The 25,297-nt window shown below is 41.6% G+C and overlaps 1 protein-coding gene across 1 annotated transcript in view; it reads right to left on the bottom strand.

Moving 5' to 3' along the window:
• The window catches only part of LOC140212143 (sorbitol dehydrogenase-like), an 80,181-nt gene extending 69,350 nt beyond the window's left edge, over positions 1–10,831 (bottom strand). The window contains exon 1 of the mRNA XM_072282756.1: positions 10,812–10,831. The gene's annotated coding sequence lies outside the window, so the exon portion shown is untranslated. The remainder of the gene's footprint in view (positions 1–10,811) is intronic.
• Between the last annotated feature and the right edge of the window lie 14,466 nt (positions 10,832–25,297).

The following is a 25,297-nucleotide window of genomic DNA, read 5'->3' as shown; positions in this document are numbered from 1 at the left end:
TGGGAGCCAGAATGATAGGTCTGAGGTTGATGTAAAGGTAGATGCTGCATGTAGAGAGACTGAAGAAGGATGGGCAATGGAAAATGCACAAATGCAGTCTGTGGGACGGTTAAAGTGTGTATATTTAAAGCTGAGAATTATCAGGAACAAGATTGATGAACTTAAAAGTTAGTACATGAATCTATGATGAAGTGCTCATTACTGAGATGGCTGGCACAAGGACAGGAATGAATGCTGGATATTTTGGGGTTTAGATGTTTCAAAATGGACAGGGGGAGAGGTAACAGATGGGGGAGTGGCACTGGTAATGAGGGAAGTATCATCTGTATATAAAGAAGGCATCATAATGGGATTGTCTATAGCAGGGATGGCCAATCTATGGCACATGCGCCAAAAGTGGCACATTGGATGATTAGAAGTGGCGCATTGCACCCCAGTGATAATAATAAAAAAGTAAGCCTACTCATGCAAAAAGTATTAACCAAAAACCGATTTGTAAAAATAAAATCTGAAACAGGAATTCAAGCAGCTTAAAGCCAGAAATGGGTTTTACTGAGAATAAATCTAAAACTTAGCAATTATTTTTAGTGATTTTATTATTCTGTGCACATCTTTTGGCAATGTTATCTTCTTTCACATTAATCTGTTTACAATTTTTTAAAAAATGTTCAATGAGTCAAACTAGGAAAGAAGGACTTTTGTTCTGCATCGTTCCATAACTGTTCAATACACGTTTGATATGCACCAGCGGTGCGACGCAGGTTTCTGCCAGTCAGTTTACAATTGCCACTCGTGCGCTACAGAGTTGTGCTTTGTTCGTCCTTTGTGAACATTTGTAGTTTTGTACTTTTTCAAAAATTAAGCCTTGTTTTTACATTGTTACCCATCACAGTGCAGAAGAAAATGAGCAAAAGAAAAGCAGAAAGTGATAGTAAGCGTGAATTCAATGAACAGTGAGAAAATGAGTTCTTATTTATAGCGAGTCCATCAGGAAAACTGTTGTGCATTGTTTGTGAAAACACATTCTCACATAATAGAAGACATGATCTTAATAGACACTATAAAACACAACATCAGACTGAAATAGAAGGAAAACTGAAGCTACACACATAAAAGTTGCTGGTGAACGCAGCAGGCCAGGCAGCATCTCTAGGAAGAGGTGCAGTTGACGTTTCGGGCCGAGACCCTTCGTCAGGACTAATTGAAAGAAGACCGAGTAAGAGATTTGAAAGTGGGAGGGGGAGGGGGAGATCTGAAATGATAGGAGAAGACAGGAGGGGGAGGGATGGAGCCAAGAGCTGGAGAGTTGATTGGCAAAAGGGATATGAGAGGATCATGGGACAGGAGGCCTAGGGAGAAAGAAAAGGGGGAGGGGGGGAAAAAGCCCAGAGGATGGGCAAGGGGTATAGTGAGAGGGACAGAGGGAGAAAAAGCTAGTGCTTGGGTCTGAGTTACGGAAAGAATATGTGATTAAGAAAAAGGAAGAAATCAAAAGACGACAAAATATATTTGTTAAAAGTCTCATTAAGGTAAGTAATGTTTATCTTGTTTTTATAGTAATAAATCATGTAAAAATGCTAAATATGTATATATTAACATACTTTTACAAGAATTGAATGGGGGTACAAGAATTGTATGGCACATCTGAACTCATGTGTGAAAAAATTGACGCATGGAATGTAAAAGGTTGGCCACCCCAGTCTATAGAGTCAGTGTGTTTGCGGCTGTCAGCAGGAACTTGGCAGCGTAAATTGGGAACAGATGTTCTCAGCAAAATGTACAATTAAAATGTGGAGTTTGTTTATGCAACATTTGCATGGGGGTTTGAATAAGTTTGTCTCATTGAGGTGGGGGAAGGATGATAGAGTGAAGGAATCATGTTTGCAAAAAGATATGGAACATCCCCTATCAACAGGAAGAAGGAAGCATACTTAAGATTTCAGGAGCAAGGATTAGTTAGGGCTCTTGTGAGTTATACAGTAGGTAGGAAGGTGAATAAGAAGGGACTTGGGAAAGCTAGACATATGTGAAAACCTGAGGGTGGCTAGAGCAGGGTTTCTCAACTGGTGTTCTGTGAAACACTAAGGTTCCGTGAGAGGCCGCTTGAGGGTTTCGTGAGAGATCGTGATTTAAAAAAACAATGTTTTTTGAACTTAGCATGACACATGATGCTAATGCTTGCACTGGTGATTAGTGACCGCACAGCCCGTTAACAATCTCAATAGAGGTCTCGCAACCAGTATGGCAGTGCGCTGTAGGACTGTGTTTATTTGGTTGAGTTCATTCTCTGTTTCTTCTGCCTGGCCAAACAAGGGGCTTGGACCTGGTGGGAAGGTGTTGAACAACGACATCTATCTTGGAACGTTCTGTGACAGATGGAACCGCTCCACATTTTTTTTCTATGCAGAGCAGCATACAATCTGCTCCCAACACCTACCAACCTCAGCACCTGGTATGAAGATAAGACAGACAGGTGTGCTACTTGTGGCGAGAAGGGAACACTTCAACATATTTTGAGTGCATGCAGAGTCAATCTTTCCAGCGGCATGTACACTTGGAGACATAACAACATTCTCAAAGTTGTAACAGAAGCGGTTGAGCAGAGAGTACTGCAGCACAACTTATCTCATGCCCCATGCTGCACAGAACATCGCATATCATTTGTGAAAGAAGGCTCCAAGTCAAGGGTGTACAGCGCGGGCCCACGATCAAGCATATTTTCTTCAGCCAATGATTGATGTGTCAAGGCCGACCTGGACAGGAAAGGCAGTTTCCTGGAGCAAATAGCTTTCACCACATTGTGTCCAGATATAATCTTATGGTCTGACACCAGTAGAGAAGTGGTTATTGGTGAACTCACAGTCCCCTGGGAAGACAACATCGATGAAGCCCATGAGCGCAAGTTAACCAAGTATGCAGAATTAAGATCAGAGTGCAGAGACAGAGGGTGGAAGGTCTCATGCTATCCATTCGAAGTAGGCCGCTGTGGGTTTATTGCGTTCACTTTCCAGAAGTGGCTGCGTGACCTTGGCTTCACTAGAAGAGAGATCAAGTCAACCAGCAGGGCTGTAGCTGAGGCAGCAGAGAAAGGATCAGCATGGGTGTGGACCAAGTAGGTCCAGAGGGGCAGATAGTCAGACAGTGTACACATACCTTGCAAACCCTTCAGTAGTTGCATAGACACCTGAAGAGCAGACTATCTGTTGGATGGAAGTGACCAACAACTCTGATAGAGGCAGATGCCAAGTTTTTAAGTTCACCAGTGGGAGGTGGTGCTTTAGTACTGCTGGCCCACCACCTCAAGGGAGTCTTGATCATAAGCGGGCCGTAACTCCTGAAGACAGGTGGCAGATCAACTGATGATCCCGCTGGTGATAGCACAGGACAGTTAAAATCTTAGTCCACGTGCATTTTCAATTCACAGAGGGGAGGACGGTAGGCTGATGAGGAGCGTGACATACGTTTTCAGAGCATTGAATGGACATGCCCATTTTTGTATTTTATTAACCGCTGTGTTTTACAGACACGTCTCATGGTCCAATGTAGCAATTTTTGAATTACAATCTTCTAAGTCATTTCACTACACTAGTGCAAAAATGGACACGAAAAATATCCATCTTTACAATGAAAGCTACTTATCAACAGGTTTTATGTGGACTGGTGATCCAAGTTGTGCCTAGGTGGGTTGTTTCCTTCAGACTGACTATTAACCCGAAAGCCCTTGCAGCCTTGGTGAACTGTGACTGCAGCTTGTAGCGTGTCCTCTGTGTGTGTGTGAGCAGAGCACAATCATCTGCATAGTAGCTCGAGAATAGACTTCAACATGGTTTTTGTTCGGTTGAGAAGGCAGCCGTTCTCAAACAGTGTGATAAGATGACGTATTGATGACATGTCACATGATTCTGAAGAGGTTTTGCATGATAAACTGAAAAACCACAACTTCTCTATCTAGGTTGATGAGTCAACAGATTTCACCAGTAAATGTCATGTTGTAGCATTTGTAAGAGTAAATGCTGGTGAAATTCAAAGAAAACTTTTTTTCTGTTGCAAAGAGCTGCCCAAACCAACCAAAGGCCAAGATATACGTAAGGGGGATATTAGAGGAAGGTTTTTTACTCAGAGTGGTTGGTGTGTGGAATGCACTGCCCAAGTCAGTGGTGGAGGCAGATACACTAGCGAAGTTTAAGAGACTACTAGACAGGTATATGGAGGAATTTAAGGCAGGGGGTTATATGGGAGGCAGAGTTTAAGGGTCAGTACAACATTGTGGGCTGAAGGGCCTGAACTGTGCTGTACTGTTCTATGTTCTATATTTAATGTTCTGTCTTTATATCTGGAAACAAAAGGTCTGACTTGGAGGAATAGTGTTGGCATCTGAACTGATGGTGCTCCATCAATGGTTGGCTCCATGAGAGATTTCGTTTCCATAGACAGCATCTATGTAAAAAAGTATAGCTGGCAGGGTTTCAGCCCGAAACATCTACTGTACTTTTTTGCATAGATGCTGCTTGGCCTGTTGAGTTCCTCCAGCATGTGCAGATTTTTTCTTGTTTGTGATCAAAATTTTAGTAGATTATTAAAATCACAGGACAACAAAGATTTCACTTCCTGAAAACTTTCGGGTATATCTTGTGGATTTTGGACTGCTGATCGTGAAAATCACCATGAAATTTTCCTATGACGCAGCATTGTTTTGAAATCACCTATATTTGTTATTTCAATTCATAATTCAAGTCAATTAAAATGCTGGCCACAATGTAAACTGAAAAGTTTTCTATCTTGTCCTGAGCATGCTTAAGCAGGACGGATGCTGCTTAGCAGGACAGGTTTTAGAAAGGCTATAAAAGCATCATTCACACATGATTCCATGCACTGTGTTTACATGTATATCGGTTTGCAATCACGTTAATGTTAGAGTCCTGCTGAAGAGTCTCGGCCCGAAACGTCGACTGTACTCTTTTCCATAGATGCTGCCTGGCCAGCTGAGTTCCTCCAGCATTTTGTATGTGTTGCCATTCACTGTCCCAATGAAATGGTAACAGCAGAGGAATCATGTGACAGACTGCTACTTTTATCTGACCAGTCTGTCTGGTTTCTCTTGTAAAAACTAGAAATCCACTGAATTCCCTAATCTCCAGTACTGAAGCCACCAGAAACATGGATCCCAAAGGAGGCAGATGAAGATGTCATGATACACAAGCCAGAAATGGAAACGACACTGATACTGAGAGATTTTGAACCCTTTATATCGAGTGAGCCTCACCTAATAACAGTCTGAGTTAAATGACCTGATCAAAGACTTGGGTTTGTCAAAGGCAAAAGCAGAATTACTGCGTTCAAGTTTGCAAGGATGGAATCTGCTGCCAACAGGTACAAACATTTCTGTAAAGGATTTTGATATTTGAGATGCCAGTTTCCCAGAATATCCGATGACAAGATTAAGAAATGCATTTTTGTTTGTTCACAAATCAGATAAGTCAACAATGACAGGCAATTTGAGGAAATTCTAGTGGGACCAGAGAAAATTGCATGGAAGCTGATGGAATCCATCAATGCTGGCTGATCATCCTTAAACTGATGTTGTTGAAAATTTTCTTGGCAACTACAGAGCATCAAACCACGTACAGCTGGTTGACAATATGCTTCAAATATACAAAACCATGAAGTGTAACATGCTGCTAAAGGTTCTACATTTCCATTTTGACTTCTTCATCAGATCAGTGACAAGTATGGTGGAAGCTTTCACCAGGACGTTGCAGTCATGGAGAAACAGTATCGGGACAACTGGAATCCATCAAGGCTGGCTGATTATTGTTGAACACTTAAGCGAGAAGCCTCAGACACTCAGTACAAATGAAAATTATCAACTAAACATATTTAGCTTAGTTGAACTATTGCAAAGCACCTGTGCCATTATGCAATTAAACCCATTATATTCAATAAAAGTTAATTTCTTGTTTTTTCAAATTCCTACGTGATACAAGTAATCTGAAATTATACTTGTATCCAGCTACGTAGTCTACCATAAACAAAAAAAAACCTGAGGAAATAACACTTTCAAAAAGGTTTGCTGTGCAGTGAAATTTGTGTCAAAATTAACCCAATTTGTGCAGTTACTACCAACATTTTCTCATAACAGGGAATTTCTTATTCAAAATCCCTTTAAGTCTATTGCAAATTATATTTTTGTACTCATTAATTTATTCCATACAAGATAAATAAATATTACAAATTTATCCAGTATATGCAGGAAACAGAACACAGAGAATACATCAAAATTAATAAGATTTCATTCTGGTTTCATTTTCACATCAGTGCTCTAGATTGTATGAAGTATATTCAAGAATTTTAGGGGGAAAATCTCTGTAGGCTTGGTAAACTGTGTGGGGCTACTTACTTCTGAAGTTAGACAATTACTTCTGAAGAAGTTAGCTATTTTCTCAAAGCAAGAAAGGATCACCTGTAAATGCAGCCGTGCAAGTGTCAACCACATCTTAGGAATTAATAACCAGTATTAAAGAAACCTTGAGCTATTGACATTGTTCCTTGGATTATTGTTATTTTCTACAATACTGTATGTCTTTAATATTTTTGTAATCCAAATCACGGCAATAAGGAGAGGTGATTTCATCAACCTAAATGCTCAGATTCTGGTGGGAAATTTACCGCGCAAACTGTGTTGTTATAAATTACACACTTTTGAAAGAAATGTAACTTTAAATAAAAATCTTAATTTGCAGAATAGCAATTCCTCCCAACTGTTCTTAATTAGGCCAATTGATTCGGAACCTGAGAATGAGATGCCAAAATGCCTGCATATCTGCTCTCTTTCCAATGCCTCAAATATTATTTTTATGTAAAGCACCAATTTACTTATATAGAATACCAAATCAGAAGTAGTATTTTCTGCTCATGACTTGGCCATGAGCGCCAGTGCAGAGCAAATGGGGTGACCAGAGGCAGATTAAATGACCAGTTTGCAGTACAACATTCAGTCTATGTAATGATCCCAAAGTTCCACTCACTTGTCACTCCAGCTTCTATCTTTGGCCTTATACATTGTTCCAGCAAAACTCAATGCAAAAGCAAAGAACACCATTTAATCTTCCAACTAGCTTCTTAAGTCATTTCTTTGCAGCCAAACCCACATAATTTACTAAGCCTACTCAGTTGTCCAGTTGTATCCTTCCGGACTGAATGCCACATTCTACCATTTGAATTATTATACTACCATTTTCAGAATCAAAATCAGAATCAGGTTTATTATCACTGGCATGTGATGTGAAATTTGTTAACTTAGCAGCAGCAGTTCAATGCAATGCATAATCTGGCAGAGAGAAATAAACAAGTACCTGTAAATCAATTACAGTATAAGTACATTGAATAGATCAAAAAAAACTTGCAAAAACAGAAATACTGTATATCAAAATAAAGTGAGGTAGTGACCAAAGATTCAATATCTATTTAGGAATCAGATGGCAGAGGGGGAAGGAGCTGTCCCTGAATTGCTGAGTGTGTGTCTTCAGGCTTCTGTACCTCCCACCTGATAGTAATAGTGAAAAAAGGGCATGCCCTGAGTGCTGGAGATCCTGAATAATGGACGCTGCCTTTAATTCCAGATATTCACCATTTCTTCCCCATTCTTCTGCCAATCTCAGAAATTGATTTGCTGCTTCTTTGAGTTTTTAAAACTTTATTCTACTAATATTTGTGTTGTCATTTAAATTCTTGCATCATCACACAATGTTAAACTTTGCTTTTTGCTCTCTCCTCCCTATTTGTTAGATGAACCTTAAAGCCTACTTATGTTAATTTTTTACTATTTCTGTAGAAAATTTATTGACACAAATCAGTAACTCTATTTCTCTGCCTGATGTGCTGAGTATTTTGTGTTTTATCTCAATACCGGATTGGTCCAGTGCTCACCAGCATCTTAAGCTTTTGAGCAACTAGAATCATTAACAGTAGTCATATCTTGAAACTGCTGGTTTTATCAGTTGCTATCATTAAGAGCCTTCATTGTTCATGTAAACAGATTATCCTGTCATTGAGCACCATGGTCAAGCCTAGTATAGTCCTCTTTGAAAAACGTAAACACCAGGAATTCTGCAGATGCTGGTAATTCAAGCAACACACATCAAAGTTGCTAGTGAATGCAGCAGGCCAAGTAGCATCTCTAGGAAGAGGTACAGTCGACATTTCAGGCCGAGACCCTTTGTCAGGACTAACTGAAGGAAGAGCTAGTAAGAGGTTTGAAAGTGGGAAGGGGAGGGGGAGATCCAAAATGATAGGAAAAGACAGGAGGGGGAGGGATGGAGCTAAGAGCTGGACAGGTGATTGGCAAAAGGGATATGAGAGGATCATGGGACAGGAGGCCTAGGGAGAAGGAAGGGGGGGGCAGGGAAACCCAGAGGATGGGCAAGGGGTATAGTCAAAGGGACAGAGGGAGAAAAAGGAGAGAGAGAGAGAGAGAAAGCATGTATGTATATAAATAAATAACGGATGGGGTACGAGGGGGAGGTGGGGCATTAGCAGAAGTTAGAGAAGTCAATGTTCATGCCATCAGGTTGAAGGCTACCCAGACGGTATATAAGGTGTTGTTCCTCCAACCTGAGTGTGGCTTCATCTTTACAGTAGAGGAGGCCATGGACAGACATATCAAAATGGGAATGGGATGTGGAATTAAAATGTGTGGCCACTGGGAGATTCTGCTTTCTCTGGCAGACAGAGCGTAGGTGTTCAGCAAAACGATCTCCTGGTCTGCGTCGGGTCTCGCCAATATATAGAAGGCCACATCGAGAGCACCAGACACAGTATATCACCCCAGCCGACTCACAGGTGAAGTGTCGCCTCACTTGGAAGGACTGTCTGGGGCCCTGAATGGTGGTAAGGGAGGAAGTGTAAGGGCACGTGTAGCACTTGTTCCGCTTACACGGATAAGTGCCAGGAGGGAGATCAGTGGGGAGGGATGGGGGGGACGAATGGACAAGGGAGTCGCGTAAGGAGCGATCCCTGCGGAAAGCGGGGGTGGGGGGAGAGAAAGATGTGCTTAGTGGTGGGATCCCGTTGGAGGTGGCGGAAGTTATGGAGAATAATATGTTGGACCCGGAGGCTGGTGGGGTGGTAGGTGAGGACCAGGGGAACCCTATTCCCCATTTCATGCACATCTGCTCTCACTCCATCCTCCCGTCACCCCACTAGGAATAGGGTTCCCCTGGTCCTCACCGGCCACCCCACCAGCCTCCGGGTCCAACATATTATTCTCCGTAACTTCCGCCACCTCCAACGGGATCCCACCACTAAGCACATCTTTCCCTCCGCCCCCCCCCCCCCGTTTTCTGCAGGGATCGCTCCCTACGCGACTCTCTTGTCCACTCATCCCCCCCATCCCTCCCCACTGATCTCCCTCCTGGCACTTATCCTTGTAAGCGGAACAAGTGCTACAAATGCCCTTACACTTCTTCCCTTATCACCATTCAGGGCCCCAGACAGTCCTCCCAGGTGAGGCTACTCTTCACCTGTGAGTCGGCTGGGGTGATACTGTGTCCGGTGCTCCCGATGTGGCCTTCTATATATTGGCAAGACCCGACGCAGACTGGGAGATCGTTTTGCTGAACACCTGCACTCTGTCTGCCAGAGAAAGCAGGATCTCCCAGTGGCCACACATTTTAATTTCACGTCCCATTCCCATTCTGATATGTCTACCCATGGCCTCCTCTACTGTAAAGATGAAGCCACACTCAGGTTGGAGGAACAACACCTTGTAGTCCGTCTGGGTAGCCTCCAACCTGATGGCATGAACATTGACTTCTCTAACTTCCGCTAATGCCCCACCTCCCCCTCGTACCTCATCCGTTATTTATTTATATACACACATTCTTTCTCTCACTCTCATTTTTTTTCCCTCTGTCCCTCTGACTATATCCCTTGCCCATCCTCTGGGTTTCCCCCCTCCCCCTTTTCTTTCTCCCTAGGCCTCCTGTCCCATGACCTTCTCACGTCCCTTTTGCCAATCACCTGTCCAGCTCTTGGCTCCATTCCTTCCCCCTCCTGTCTTCTCCTATCATTTTGGATCTCCCCCTCCCCCTCCCCCTCTCACTTTCAAATCTCTTACTAGCTCTTCCTTCAGTTAGTCCTGACGAGGGTCTCAGCTGGAAACGTCGACTGTACCTCTTCCTAGAGATGCTGCCTGGCCTGCTGCGTTCACCAGCAAATTTGATGTGTGTTGCTTGAATAGTCCTCTTTTGTTATTTATGCATGTTTACCACCACTAATAGTTATTGCTTGAAATGGCTGTAATTTCCTTTTTCAATCAGGCAAAACTAGTTTTAAAGTTCATCCCTACAATTTAGCACAGGGTAGAAGGGGCCTGTGACCTTCATGTCAACTGCTCAGCTAGGCAAATGTCCGTTTTCCACCTGCATTCATGTATTTAATAACTGGCTCCTGACCAAATTTGATTTAATTTAGTTTCTTTCAAAATGCTGGCACACCCAGTTGCAGCGGCCTCTCCGGCTCTAAGTAATATGAAGTTGTTTGTCATATATATTTCTTATGATCACAAGATGGTGCTCCATAAGAACACCAAATACTTAAGTCTGCCTCACTAGCAAGTTGCTGTATAACAGAGAAGGTGTGTAACGTATGTTTATTGCATATCGTAATTTTACCTGCTAGTCACCCAGGGGAGAAGGCAGTGTGCGAGGAAACGGAAGTGTGGTAGGCTTTCATGCGAGACTAAAGACTGTAGGCCAGCTCTTCCGTCGCTCCTACTTTCAAATATTTGACGCATGAAAAATAAACTGGATTACCTGCGTCTGAATTCGTGTGAGATGAAGAACTGCTCGGCGCTTATCCTGACGGAAAAATGGATCCAGGATACCACCCCTGAAGCGGCCGTCCAGCCAAAAGGTTTTATCTCTTTTTGGGAGGACAGAAATCCTGCGACCTCTGGCAAGACGTGATGTGGAGGTGTATGTATCTACAATACGTTAATAAGAAGAGGTGTGTGAATGTTTTGGTAGCGACGACCAATTGTTCACCTCTGGTGGAGTTTTAAAATGGTAAAGTGCAGACCCTTTTAGGGAGTTCACTGATTGTGGTTGTATACATTCCCCCCCCCCCCACTAATATCGGGTATGCGCTGTGTGAGGTCTATGGCGCCATTAGTGATCTGCAAACTACATACCTCAACAGTTTCTTTATTGTTGCTGGCGACTTCAACCACGCTTTTAAATCCTATCTGCACGTTGACTTTGCCACCAGAGTTGAAAACATGTTAGACCTGGTTTATACCAACATCCCTGCTGCATAAAGGCTGCTTCTCGCCCCACCTCCCACCTTGCAGAGTCTGATCACTTATCTGTTATGCTAATTCTTGCATTGATCAAGCAAATCAAAGTAGTTCAAAGGGAGATAAAGACCTGGCCAGAAGGAGCAACCTCAGCATTGCAGAACTGTTTTTTAAACACTGACTGGAACATATTCAGGGAGGCAGCTATCTACAACCATTGTATTAACATCTATTAATATGCAGGATCTGTCACTAGCTATATAGAGAAGTACAATGGGGATGTAATGTTATTAAATACATCTACCTGAGAGAAAATAAGAAGCTGCACAGCAGAGATCCAGGTACTGCTGAGGGACTAGGATGCTGCCTTCAGATTGAGGGATAAGAGGCTCACAGGTCACAAACAGTTGCATTTTGTTGCACTGTCAGGAAGACAAAACATGATTATTTGCAGAAATTGCACAGCCATTTCTGTGACTACGGAGACAGGAAGCATATGTGGCAGGGCATTGAGATCATAACGTACTACAAATCCACCCTGTGCCTCAATGACAGTGACACCTTTCATCTTGATAGGCTGAATGTCCTTTATGCATGGTTTGATGCAGGATTGATATGCTGGCGAGGAAGGTTCCCGTTCACCAAGGGTCAACCAACAAATGGTTGAGGCTAGATAACATACCTGGTTGGATGCCAGGGGACTCTGCAGCTCAGCTAAAAGAGATTCTAACAGACGTCTTCAACATCTCTCTGAAACAGTCCATTGTCCATGCAGGCTTCAAGGCAGCCACCATCAGCCCTGTGCCCAAGAGGGCAACAGTAATCTGCTTCAATGACTACTGTCCAGTTGCACTCACCTTAACAATAATTAAGTGTTCTGAGTGGCTGGTTATGGATTGCATTAAATCCCATCTTCCTGCTACAGTTCACTTATCGCTCAAATCGGTCCACTCCATTCCCTCCTGTCCCACTTGGAAAATGGTGCCTCATATATCAGGATACTGTTTATTGACTTTGGCTCAGCATTTAATATGATCATTCTGCAGAAGCCCATGGGTAAGCTGTCCTTATTGGGTCTCAACACCTCTCTGTAAATGGATCTTGGACTTGTTGACAGAAAGGCCATAGTTGGTCTGTGTTGGCAGCAACATGTCTAGCTCCAGCACGCTGAGCACTGGTGCCCACCACGGTTGTGTGCACAGCCCACTGCTGATGCATAACTGTACTGCTGGATCCAGTTCAACTGAATTATCAGGTACACTGATGACACAACAGTGATCAGTGATCCTTATCAACAATGCTGACGGGACAGTGTATGGAGAGGAGGTAGAGCAGCTGGTAGAATGGTGCAGGCAGAAGTTGAATCTCAATGTGGACAAAATTAGATGATTGTGGACTTTAGGAAGGTGCAAGCTGACCGTTCCTCACTGTTCATAAAGAGCTCCACTTGGAGAGAGTTAGGAGCACTAAGTTTCTGGGAGTGCACATAACAATCAATCTCACCTGGTCCCTCAACACCACCTCTTTAGCCAAAAAGGCACCACTTCCTGAGATTGAGGTGAGTGAAGCTCTCCCCCCCCATTATAAACATTTTTACAGAAGCACCACTGAGAGTGTTTTGAGCAGCTGCATCACCATCTGGTACAGGAATTGCAAGATCACAAGATCTTACAAATGATTGCCAGGGTTGCTGACAGGATCATCAGGGTCTCTCTTCCTTCACCCATCCAAGACATTTATGAGAAGCACTGCTCATGCAAGGCCGTTAGCATTGATGATCCTTCCCATCCATCAATCTCTTTGACCCCTGACCATCAAGCAGGAGGTACTGTTACATTAGGACAAGGACTGTTGGTATTGGTATTGGTTTTTGATCCTCCACAATATTCCGTGTAGGAATTTAAACTGGAGGTGGCAGTTTTTTTTTACGAGGTCGAGTTGCGAGCTCAACATCAACCCGGCACGATGCAGGGCGCACTCGGGAGCAGTTTGTCACTGGATCGAACTCAGGAACCTCCGTTCTCGAGCCCGGCGCTGATCTCACTGCGCCACCAGCCGACCTGTTAGGATGGGAAACAGCTCCTTCCCCCAGGCTGTGAGGCTATTGAACTCCCTTCAAGCATCCAGGTCTTAATCATGTATGAAGCACCAGTAGTATATTCTGTTTATTTTGTGACTTGTGTCACAAATGCACATTATTTGATAATGTATTTGTGGTAATTTTACCTTGTGTGAGTTATATGGACTGCGTTGTGCACCTTAGTCCAGAGGAAAGTTGTTTTGTTTGGCTGTATACATGTGTATGGCTGAATGGCCATAAATCTGAACTTATTTATAATTGCACAGTTAACAGCAGACGTCCCACCTCTCCAGGAAGTTCCGGGAGTCTCCTGTATATTGATGGCAGCTCCCTGACCCCTGCAAATTATATACAATATCCCAGAAATCGATTTTTTTGAGAGGGAGAGGAAGAGGAAGTGTGAGAGTGAGAGGGAGCATCCTGATTGGTCTCTCTTCATGCTAAGTAGACCTATCAATTTTCTCTGTGGGCGGGCTTTACAGTCAACCTCAAAAATAATGACAGTGTTGCTCGCTGCACTGTTTGCAACAGTGACTTCTATTGCCCATGGTGGGTTAAAATGTAAAAGACACGTTGAGGTGAGTTTAACAGGTGTCATTCGTTCATTAGCATAGCTATCGTTATTTAAACTAGCTGGCTAGCTGCGAAGGAGCTACGCTATTGATGTCCCACGTGATGAGGCCAAACTCCCTGTAGACTTGCTTAAAGTTGTAATAGAATAAAAAATGACTCCATGATAATATAAGTACATATTTTAATGTTGCATTTTCTGCATATACCCAACTTGGTTTACAGGTTAGACAAAATCACTAAACAAAGTATTACATACACCCTTGGAGGTCGACCGGTTGGAGGGGATATGGGTTGTGGGGGGGCGAGGGCGCTACCTCCCTGAAATGGTGGTGCTACCTCCCTGAAATGAGTTTTTGCAGGGTGGAATATCTGTAACAGTCAATGTAAATCTGTAACAGTGAATGTAAAATTTCACACTCAGTTGTACTCACATAGATACCTGATTGGATACATAACTCTGCTCCAGTGCACTCAATAGATGTGTCAGCCACAGCTCCACCAAATTCATCTCTTATTTTTTTGGTTCAGTTCCTTACTGCTCATGTTTTTCTCTACAGCAATGGTGGAAGTAGCTTCCATTTGCTTTGCCTTTTTCAACCAACTTTCTAATAGGACTGTAATAGAGCAGAGTTTCTTATACCTAGGTTATATCTGGGAAAGCCTTACATTGTCTGTGTGCTGTATATTCAATCTTTAACGTCAAATGGAATTTTTTTTAGGTTGCCAAAATTATGGCTATGTATCAGCTCTACCTCATTCTTCAATTTCCTTTCTCCCTGAAAAGCTTAACTCCCTGCTGGTAATTATAATTAGTCTAGTTACGCTCTAAATTGTCGTCATGTGCCTACTTGGAGGATTATATGTCAATAACAAACCTGACTAATTTTATCCAATACCACCACCAATCATGTCATGCAATCTCTCTTGGCCTTCCCCTACCACAGATATTCCTTTTGTTATCTCCACCCCTCTCCTTCCTTTACAAATGCTCTCAGTTTTACTGAAAGGTCATCAACTTAAAGCATTAACTGTCTCACCCTACCACCCCATAAACGTCACCTGACCTGCTGAGTATTTCTAACATTTTCTGGTGGAATATATAGAATTTTTGTCAGATTTCTAGTGCTTGCAGTTGTTCTGTTTTTTGAGGAAAGGTTGTGGAGTTGGGACAGGATTATGGAAAACAGAAGGACAGGTGGTTTGGACTGAAAGCTAAGGTCTATGATTGGTCTATAATGGTAAAAAGGAAGACCAATAGTAGGTTTATAGTTATAAGGGAAAACATGATAGGCTGGATGCCAAGCAAGGGAAGGCATATAATAGCCTGATGACAAAAAATGTTTGTCATGTGTTATGGATAATGGGTGAAGGAAGGAAGGAAGGCTGAAGAAAGACGGGTGGTGATAAAAGAGATGTTTGGTGGTAGGGAGCTAAAAGAGAAGACTTGTGATGAGATGTTGAGATTAAGGACAAATAGATTGATAATGCAATAAAAATGAGTGATAAAAGGGCAAGAAATAAATTTCTCAGGATTATTGCATGCTCTTTCATTGGACTACACACTGGAGGCATCTTCACTAAGCCTGCCAGCTTGTTACCACTGTTACGTACCCCGTAACTGGGTTGCCAAACCAGCAGAAATGGATCACTCAGTTGGAGTCTGGATTAATAGAACTAAGAAAGTTTTATTAAAGAAACAAGCAACACAGTAATCGAAAGGATAATAAATGCAACAGTTCAGCAATGATAAACATACATGTGCACAGAATTAAGATAACAGGATCAATCAAGCTCTATCGTTGTCTAGGGGTAAATGACCAATTTCAAAGTGATGCAAAGTTCAGTCCAATTTAGTTCAGTTCACAGTAATCGTTGCCATGGCGATGGACAAAGTGGGGGAAGGAGAGAGAGAACGAGAACGAATGATCATTCAAAACGGCTTCCACACACAGACCTACGATATTGCTCACAAGCAGCTTTCGGGCGAGTCCTTTGTGATGTCACCTGAGGTCACCGACTGTGACCCCTCCTCCAGATGCGGTCGATCTTCTGCAGTGAACCTGGCACCCAAGCAAGGGTGGACACACACCGGGTTCCCGCTGATCGTACCTTTCCACCCTGTGCGTCTATGGCTTGGTTCCGCAACCAACCTTCCAAACAACTCCCGCCGATTTGCGGGGGGGCACCGCTTCCAGGGTCTCGTTACCTCGTGGTGTCATGTGTGTCTTGCCTTAGCGAACCTGTCCCTTTTTATCCCCCTGCTGGGGTATCGCCTGTCCATCACACTTCAAACAGTTCAGGGTTCAAAGGGGGAGCCGATCTTGACAATACCCAGACTGATGGCTCCTTCATTAACATCTCCAAATGCTGCTTCATTGTGTTCCTTATCTCTCCCTCCCCTGAGGACAGGTGGCAGACCAACTGCTGATACCACTGGTGCTAGCCCAGGCCAGCAAACATCTTAATTTATGTGTATTCTCATCACACCACATTCTAACATAGCCTGACTACACCCCTGCCTTGATTACAAAACAATAAAGGATACAAGTGTGAACTGCACAAACTTAATTGGCCTGGGAGTGTTTAACAATGGGGGATGATGCAATTTGATATATTCCTCCTGTGGAAACTATGTAAAATATACAAGGTAATCTATATCAGGAAATGAAATGTTGAATTTCTAGGTCTGGTAGAGTAAAAGTCAGCAAAGAAGATCTCTAAGATGGAGCACAATAAAAGAGATGGCCTTTGCTTGGGTGGAGGGTATAAAAGGAGGACTTCTGATTTGGTGGAGGTGGAGGAAAAGGATGGCCTCTCATTGGGTGAAGGTTAAAGAAAGGCTAGGCCTCTGGGATTAACTTGTCCTTCAGCTTTCCAGGTGTGGTGTTCCAGTGAGTCACAGAACTGGGAAGTGGGGAGGAGCTGAAACCAAATAGTGTTAAACCAGAGAACAGAGGGAAAGTTGAGGAGGAAAGTGTGATTATGGGAAATGATAAATATGTAATGTTGAGGCTTTATAGGGCATTGCTCAGTCTGCACTTGGCATATTGAAAGCAGGTTTGGACCCCTTATCTAAGAAAGGATGTGGTGGCATTCGAGGGTTTCCAGAGGCTACAGAAGAAAGACCATGGGAATTAAAATGTGTTAATGTAAAAGGAACATTTGATGGCTCTGGGCCTGTATTTGCTGGAGTTTAGAAGAATGTGAGTGGGATGCTTCCATTAAAACCTATTGAATATTTAAAGGACTAGATAGAGTGGATGTTGAGAGAATGTTTCCTCTGGTGAGGGAGTCTGTGACCAAAAGACAGAGCCTCAGAATAAAACTGTGTATCTTTAGAATAGAGATAAGGAGAAATTTCTTTAGGCAGAAGGTGATGAATCAATGGAATTCATTGCTACAGATTCACCATATTCTGCCTAAAGAAATTTGTCTTATGAAGACCAAGTCATTGGGTATATTTAAAGCGGAGGCTGATATTTCTTGATTAGTAAGGGTGTGGATAGTTACGGGAGAATGCAGGAGAATGGAGTTGAGAGGAATCAGTCACAAAGGAATGGTGGAGCAAACTCAATGGGCCGAATAGCCAAATCCTGCTCCTTTATCTTATGGTCTCATAATCTTCCAAAATGCCATTGTACTGGGTTGAACCCCGGTTATGAATTTATTTAATTATAGGCTCTCCATTTGTTAATTATAGCCAACTGAGGTAATCTTTGTACTATTAGGACACAGTATAATTTTATTAAAGGCAAAATGAGAATGGAAAAAATTAAACAGTTTAAAGATACATTTTAATATTGTACACAGAAATAGCTTTGATTAGCTTTACTCTTAAATATGGCAAAGACCCCATGGAGAAAATTACATCTTTTATAGGAAAACTATGGCAAAATATGTGAGGGAACTAGGGTTATTTCTCTTTATGACTCAAAGGCAGTAATAGAGAACAAAAGCTCTGTGGCATTTAAATATATACAGTAATTTTATGTTATGTGTTTCCCCCCCATGTTCAGACATGGTAATGACTGATCAATCATCATTTTAAAGTCCACAACAGAATAATAGCATATAGATTCTGAATGGAGTACACAATGTGTTAAAAGGCATTTTCTTGACCTAGAATTTCTTATTGTATGTACCTAAAATTATGACAAACAATTTACCACAGATTAAAACCTGAGATGCTCCCATGGCCTTGGAAATCAGCAGATTCATAAGCCCAATTGCCTTGTAAAATACATACACAAAAAGTTAAGTTAAGAAAAACAATATGGGCAGGATAGGACAAATTTTCCTGGTACCAGATCTTTTGACAGGAATGGGAAGTTTAGAAAAAAGGTATCCTTGATTTTCTGATTAATTAAATTCTCCAGTTCTTATACTTACAGTACAAGTTATTTGTCAGAATTATAATTGAATTGTCAGAAATTCTGGAACTATAAGTATGCAAGAGAGGAGTTGGCTAAAGCTGAATAGAAGGGGATACTAGCAGGGATCCTTTCTGTTCGCCACAGGAGTGTTCACCTTGCGGAGAATCTCACCTGGTCCCTCAACACCAGCTGCATAGCCAAGAAAGCCCAGCAGCGTCTCCACTTTCTGCGAAGGCTGAGAAAAGTTCATCTCCCACCCCCCTTCCTCACCACGTTCTACAGAGGATGTATCGAGAGCATCCTGAGCAGCTGCATCACTGCCTGGTTCGGAAATTGCACCATCTCAGATTGCATGACCCTGCAGCAGATAGTGAGGTCAGCTGAGAAGATCATCGGGGTTTCTCTTCCCGCCATTACGGACATTTACACCACACGCTGCATCTGCAAAGCAAACAGTATTATGAAGGACCCCACACACCCTTCATACAAACTCTTCTCCCTCTTGCCATGTGGCAAAAGGCACCAAAGCATTCGGGCTCTCATGACAGACTATGTAACAGTTTCTTCCCCCAAGCCATCAGACTCCTCAATACCCAGAGCCAGGACTGACACCAACCTCCTGCCCTCTACTGTGCCTATTGTCTTGTTTATTATTTATTGTAATGCCTGCACTGTTTTGTGCACTTTATGCAGTCCTGGGTAGGTCTGTAGTCTTTGTGTAGTTTTTGTATTGTTTTACGTAGTTCAGTGTAGTTTTTGTATTGTTTCATGTAGCACCATGGTCCTGAAAAATGTTTCTCATTTTTACTGTGTACTGTACCAGCAGTTATGGTCGAAATGACAATAAAAAGTGACTTGACTTGACTTGAGAAGATTATGACAAATATATATGCCCCATGGCCAAAGCAACTCCCAACTCTGTCCCTGTTTTAATTCACTTGATGCATCAACCTGAATAATTGATGGGCTGAATGGCCTAATTCTGCTCATGTCTTATGGTCTTATAAATTGAATGCTTGAATACCTCTAGGCATCACTAGTCCAATTCACTTCTGTCAGCTTTACTCTTCCTGCTTCTAAACTTGATGACATTCAAAATTCTGCTGCTGTTTCCAAGGTCCCATTCACCTATTCTTGCTAACTATTGTTCCTTGTGAATCAATGCTTTCAACTTTTTGTAGTTTTGCTCCTCCATATGACATTGCACTACTGTTAGTAGCCATGTTTTCAGTTGTATAAGATATGGAAATTCCTCATAACCTCTTTGCATTGTTGCCTTAATTTTCTCTTTTACAACCTACCTATGCCTAAGCTTTTATCTACCCAATGCCTCCTATGTCACTTGTCAGATTTTGGTTGATAATACTCATGCAAGTTAAAGGTGCTGTACAAATAAAGCAACACACATCAAAGTTGCTGGTGAACGCAGTAGGCCAGGCAGCATCTCTAGGAAGAGGTACAGTCGGCGTTTCAGGCCGAAACCCTTCGTCAGGACTAACTGAAGGAAGAATTAGTAAGAGATTTGAATGTGGGAGGGGGAGGGGGAGATCCAAAATGATAGGAGAAGACAGGAGGGGGAGGGATGGAGCCAAGAGCTGGACAGGTGATTGGCAAAAGGGATATGAGAGGATCATGGGACAGGAGGCCCAGGGAGAAGAAAAAGGGGGAGGGGGGTGAAAACCCAGAGGATGGGCAAAGGGTATAGTCAGAGGGACAGAGGGAGAAAAAGGAGAGTGAGAGAAAGAATGTGTGTATATAAATAAATAATGGATGGGGTACGAGGGGGAGGTGGGGCATTAGTGGAAGTTAGAGAAGTCAATGTTCATGCCATCAGGTTGGAGGCTACCCAGATGGAATTTACTGTACGTGTTTATTGTACAAATAAAGGTCAGTCTTGTTCTGTTGTTGTAAAGGATTGGCATCTGTTCTGGTTGACCCAGACACAGGAAGTCAGATGGAAAAACTTGAGAATCATGAGATTAGAAGCAAACGCTGTGAAAAGATTGAACTTTAGACAAAAGTAATTGGAAATAATTTAGCTTCAAGTTAAGTGAACTGTACATAGGGAACTTTAATATATTCTTTATACAATTAATTTTTCCATAGCTGGCAAAAGCCAATTATACAGTTTGAATTAAAGGTTTAATTACTATTCCTTATCTATATCTTAACATTTATCTTATGTTATTACCAGTCCTTATCTATATCGTAGGGCTTCAGATATTTGGATCATTGAACTCTCTTCTGAATGGACGGTTTGCAACTGAATGGGAGTGGGACTTATGCCATACCTAGTAGGAGGGTTTGCCAGTGCTGCATGGGAGGTGAAGGTTAAACTGGAATTGCAGGGTGATGGGAACCTGAATGCCAGGACAGGTAGTGGAGTGGTTGTGGAGAAAGATGTTAAATCTACAAACCTCATTTCCAGAAAAGTTGGGATATTTTCCAAAATGCAATAAAAACAAAAATCTGTGATATGTTAATTCACGTGAACCTTTATTTAACTGACAAAAGTACAAAGAAAAGATTTTCAATAGTTTTACTGACCAACTTAATTGTATTTTGTAAACAAACATAAATTTAGAATTTGATGGCTGCAACACACTCAACAAAAGTTGGGACAGAGTTAAAATAAGATTGAAAAGTGCACAGAATATTCAAGTATCAGTTCAAAAGGAACATTTCTCAACGCAAGATTGCAGAGAATTTAGGTCTTTCAACATTTACTGTACATAATATTGTGAAAAGATTCAGAGAATTCAGAGACATCTCAGTGCCTAAAGGGCAAAGTCGGAAACCACTGTTGAATGCGCGTGATCTTCGAGCCCTCAGGCGGCACTGCCTAAGAAACCGTCATGCTACTGTGACAATTATAGCCACCTGGGCTCGGGAGTACTTTGGAAAACCATTGTCACTCAACACAGTCCGTCGCTGCATCCAGAAATGCAACTTGAAACTGTATTACTCCAGGAGGAAGCCATACATCAACTCTATGCAGAAACACCGGCGAGTTCTCTGGGCCCGAGCTCATCTCAGATGGACCAAAAGACTGTGGAACCGTGTGCTGTGGTCAGATGAATCCACATTTCAGCTAGTTTTCGGAAAAAATGGGCGTCGAGTTCTCCGTGCCAAAGATGAAAATGACCATCCAGATTGTTATCAGTGAAAGGTGCAAAAGCCAGCATCTGTGATGGTATGGGGGTGCATCAGTGCCCACGGCATGGTGAGTTGCATGTATGTGAAGGCACCATTGACTCTGAGGCGTATGTTAGGATTTTAGAGAGACTTATGTTGCCATCAAGGCGACGTCTCTTCCCGGGACGTCCATGCTTATTTCAGCAGGATAGTGCCATAACACATTCTGCACGGGCTACAACAGTGTGTCTTCGTAAACACAGAGTGCGTGTGCTTGACTGGACTGCCTATTGAAAATGTATGGCGCATTGTTACATGCTCAAGGAGATTTTTTTTTGTGCGAGAATGATGTAATGGTCTTTTGGAGGTCACCTGATGTAATTTTCCCGCCGATGTGAGGTCACGTGATGACATGTGCCCTGTGACTATGTAAGGGTCGACCCAGGTGACGCAGTTGGTTTTTGAGTTTGTAGATTTCCAGGTAGAACGTGCTGTATCACCATTTCTGTTGCGTGTTTGTTTTTGGTGACGCAGTTTCATTTTTAAAACGGTTGTGTGTTCTGTTGCAAAATACCTTATTATTTGGACTGGAAATTTTTGCTAGATGTGTTGATTTACTCAATTCCAACATTCGAAGGGAGAGTGAAGAATTTATCGAAGTGCAGAATCGAAGGATCAAGAGGTGTCAGCATCATTTGGCAGTTTAATAAAGGATCGACCTTACTGAGTCTTCATTGGAGTAGTAGCTACCTGCATTGAGATAACTCTTGCCAAAAGAGCAATGAGTTCATGCAAAAAGGTGCTCTCTCTCTCTAAAGGAATTTAAAGTCAGTCAATTTAAACTGTTTATTTTCAGCATGGTGAATCCTGTGGACAGAACCAGCAGTAAAGTTGTGTCTGTGAAGAAATCCTTCTCCAGAGAAGTCTCTCCCAATTGAACGTGTAAATCTGTTGGACTTTCGAAATTATCGCTTTAAGAACTATATCTGACTGTATCACTTTAAAAACTGTTTTTGCATTTAACGCTTTAAGAACCAGAGCCAAGTGGAGAGTTGGTGAACGGCTGCATATCTGTTAACGTCCAGTTAAAGTTTTTGTTTGTTTTTTTTTCCTTATCGTTTATCCTTGTTTAATAAATGTTTGGTTATTTTTATATAACCTATCTCGATTGATATTCATTGTTGCCGGTTACATAACAGCATCATGAAGAGGAGAATCAGACAACGGAGACCACGGACTGTTGAGCAGCTGAAGTCTTATATCAAGCAAGAATGGGCAAAATTTCCAATTGCAAATCTGCTACAATTAGTATCCTCAGTTCCACAACGATTAAAAACTGTTATTAAAAGGAAAGGTGATGTAAATATGCCTCTGTCCCAACTTTTGTTGAGTGTGTTGCAGCCATCAAATTCTAAATTTGTGTATGTTTACAAAATACAATTAAGTTGGTCAGTAAAACTATTGAAAATCTTTTCTTTGTACTTTTGTCAGTTAAATAAAGGTTCACGTGAATTAACATAGCACAGATTTTTGTTTTTATTGCATTTTGGAAAATATCCCAACTTTTCTGGAAATGGGGTTTGTACATACAAAGTGTTAGAGTGCGTTTTTTGGGGTAGATGATTTGTTTACACTTAAATGACTTTGGCCACCAGACTTCTATTTGACTATTTGACAAAGTACTGTGGATTGAGTCCACAACAATGCACTTCCTAAAAAGGTGTGAATACCAGATGCTTCTGGCTCGGTAGTTTGACCAGATGCTGTAGTTTCAAAGACAGTATTATCTATACATTATAAATATTAATTGTCTTCTATGTTAGCATGTAAAATGCCAAATAAATGTATTGTGGATTTAATTGCATTCCTAAAGGCTGTGGATACCAACCCAGACATGTTGGCGTCGGAAGGAAAGGATGAAGTTAGGTGGTGTGATATTTTGTATGTAGCTTCAATAGGAAGCATTGTCTATACTTTCTAAGTAGTGATTGCCTTTGTGTTTTGCATATAAATATCAAGCCCACATTGGGCTAGCAGACCCTTCTATCGAAAGCGTCTCCATCCGTATGATGCCTGCTGTACCTTGTGTTGAATAAAGAAGCTGCTTTGTATCCACCAGTGACTCTGTCTCTCCGGTGATTTCATCCACACTACAACACAAAGTCAGGAATCAAAAGGTCGGACATGGAGGGACTAATTTTCAGAGAATGCCAAGGAGCAGGTCTCATTGGCGCTCTCCTCGGGGATTCAGTCTTATCAACCTCAAATTGAGCGTAAAAAACATTTAGCTTGTCTGGGAGTGAAGTGGCAATGCTGGCTGTACTGCTGTGTTACCTCTTGAGGTCCGCGATGGTGTGCAGTCCTTGCCATACACATTGTGTGTCATTGTTGCAGAGTTGTGACTGGATCTTGTTGCTGTGTTGCCATTTTTCCACCTTGATAGCTCTACGTAAATCATAGTGGCATCTCTTGAGCTCCTGTTGGTAGATAGAGTCATAAAAAAACCTTTTGGCATATTGGCCAAGAGCTATCATTTTCCAGCTCCATTTCTTGCATTATAATTGCTACAAAGGATTCAACTTCTAACAATTTCCAGTAAAGGGCATTTTGCTGAAACTACTTTGCTCTGTTTATTTATTGTTATTATTATTTGCTTTTTTGTGTGTTTTCAGTTTGTCTTCTTTTGCACATTGGTTGCTTGTCAGTGTTTGTATGTAGTTTTTCATTGATACTATTGTATTTCTTTGTTTTAACTGTGAATACCTGCAACAAAATGAATCTCCAGGTAGTATACAGTGACTTTGATAATAACTTAGCTTTGAACTTCTAATTTTGCGGTGCCAGTGCTCACCATATATCAAGTCTGGAATTCTATGAAGTTGCAGAACTTAATTCATGGATAGAATCCTTTGCAGCACCAAACTTAACAACTGCACAACTTTAAATACATTATACAACTCTTTGTATGTAGCACATCACCATACAGGATAAAAAAGTATTAAAATACAACAAAATTATTGAATGGTACTGTGAGCTGAAAGATATTTGGGTAAATGCATTTTCATATTTTAATAAGTTTTTTAAAAAATCTTGACAAAAATTCTCATTTTTAATCAATTCTGAAATCTAATTAGTCATGAAAAAAATTGTAAAGTTGATCTGTGAACGTGTTCTAAAACAAGCGGAATAATTTACAAATTTTGTTGTATGTGACAAATATAAAGGTTATACAGCAAAAAGTTCATTTCAGTTATATATTAAAGAATCATCACATGATCACTCCCAAGCCACTGTTCTTCTCAAATCTGTCCAAAATCCAAGATACCTCCCCCCCGTCAAAAGTGATTAAAGTTAAACTAAGCCAAACAACTTTCTGCTTTTCATTTTCAAGTAACAGGATTAAAATATAGTCCTGTTAATGTCTGAGTAATCAGATAAATAAAGTAAATTAATACTTACATGTGAATTTCCCTATTCTTTTAGGATTTACAATTGTTCACAAATTATCAGTGATGAGAAAATGTAATTAAATGCTGCCTCTAGATCTGTCTTTCTACAGCAAAATTATCACTTTCATACTTTTAAATTCAGTTATAAAGTTACAAAACAATAGAAAAAGAGGCAAATTGGTTACCAGCCTCAGATCATTCTTTTCATTGAGCATCACAGACGGGCTTTTATGGTGTGCCATCTTCAGTCCCATTAATTTATACTTTCAGTTGATGACCAATTCTAAATGAGTCCAAAGGCCCTTTTAACACTGAGCGTGTCTTTGATCTGATGACTCAAATGTGCATTTTTACTGGAAAACAGCACAAATAGAAACATTTGAATACATTTTAT

This window comes from Mobula birostris, chromosome 18, assembly GCF_030028105.1.
Source record: "Mobula birostris isolate sMobBir1 chromosome 18, sMobBir1.hap1, whole genome shotgun sequence".
Taxonomy (NCBI): Eukaryota; Metazoa; Chordata; class Chondrichthyes; order Myliobatiformes; family Myliobatidae; genus Mobula; species Mobula birostris.
The sequence above is the reverse complement of the archived record's forward strand: the minus strand, read 5'-3'. Positions and strand labels throughout refer to the sequence as shown.